We start from the raw sequence: 1,551 nt of genomic DNA on the forward strand, positions 1-1,551 counted from the left end.
AAAAATCCAAGTAAAGTGAAAAATCCAAGTAAAGTGAAAAATCCAAGTAAAGTGAAAAATCCAAATAAAGTGATAAATCCAACAAAAGTGATACGTGGCGTGCAAAAATAGTTCATAAATGTCATTTACCAAACTTTGTTTGCGATCTAAGAAAAATATGTTTTTTTTTCTTAAAGTACGTGTAACGTCCTCTGATAAGAATGCTTATGAGTAAGATAATTTGCCAATTGAATAAGATGATTTATAAAAAAAACTAAAAAAAAAACTCCACTGTCTTACTTCTACTACATAATATTTAATTATCTTGTTTTAAAGACAAATTACTAATTCCAATTGGAGATCTTCTTGTTTTACCTGCTTAAATCAAGTGCAAATATAATCATTTTAATTTAATTTATTTTAAATAAAATTTTGCAAATTGTAACTAGAGAGTTTGGATTTTTGAATGATTCTACTCCTTGTTTGGTCCTAAATTAAAAAGGAATTAGCAGATTTCACCATTGTAATGAAAATGCTTTAGGGAGCAAACTTCAACTAGAGAGCAGAGATCAGGCAGCGCTGCATCAACCATCAGGACGGTCCTGCTGCAAAGTAAGTACTGCCTCTTTAATTCCTGCTCTGCTTCTGATGGAACGTCATGTGTGAACTGGAGAGTTTCAGGTGCTGCAAAAGATCAGAAATCAACATTCCAGATCTGTTTGCCAACCTGGAGCTGCTATATAATCAGTTTTAAGGAAAATATTTGAGTTGCTGTAAAAAATGAAAAGATGAATTGGTTTTAAAAAAGAAAAACGTCACGTTTCTACTGTGCTGTGTGATGATTTCCCAACAATAAATGTCTGAATCACTGATCTGATTTTCTTTATTAACTTTCCTCTGACCCAACCAATGTTACATTCAGAGACCTGAAGGACCAGATCCCCTATAGAATCATTCTATCAGCCCTTTAAAGCTTTTAAATCAACTCATTTCATGGAAACCTTTTAATCAGCTTTCATGAAATGAGTTTTCTCTTTCGTGTGCCAAAGTTACTTCCGTGATCTATGTAAAATAATCAGCTGAATGAAATGTTTGTCTGCTGTTTGGCCTGCAGCAGTTCTCTTACCTGGTTCTTCCTGACCTTTCATTTCGCTCCTCTGCTCCCCTCTTTAGACTGGCAATCAAAATGGATTATAATTTCAAATAATACCTAGAAACTGAAAAAAATTATAACGATTTACTAATGATTCAGTAAATTCAAATATTGGTATTGATTTGTGGTTTTAAGATAATCAAACAAACCCGTCTCAGACCCATTAGAGGACCTCACTGGTGAACATTTCACCAGCACACCATTAATAGGTGCAGAAACCTGGCTGAACATTTCAGAAAACACCTGAATACAGATAAGGAGCTCCATCAGGCTTGTTTACTTGTTTTTTTTTTTTTATATAATTTCTGACAAAGCAGAACATAATTAAAGGAGTTAAATAACCAATTTTACAATGTCACATTTTCTGTTTTGTTTTTTTTTTATTGTAAAAAGCACATACAGTATTAAGAAACAACTCA

Source organism: Cyprinodon variegatus, unplaced genomic scaffold (genome assembly GCF_000732505.1).
Source record: "Cyprinodon variegatus isolate N-32 unplaced genomic scaffold, C_variegatus-1.0 Scaffold317, whole genome shotgun sequence".
Lineage (NCBI taxonomy): Eukaryota > Metazoa > Chordata > Actinopteri > Cyprinodontiformes > Cyprinodontidae > Cyprinodon > Cyprinodon variegatus.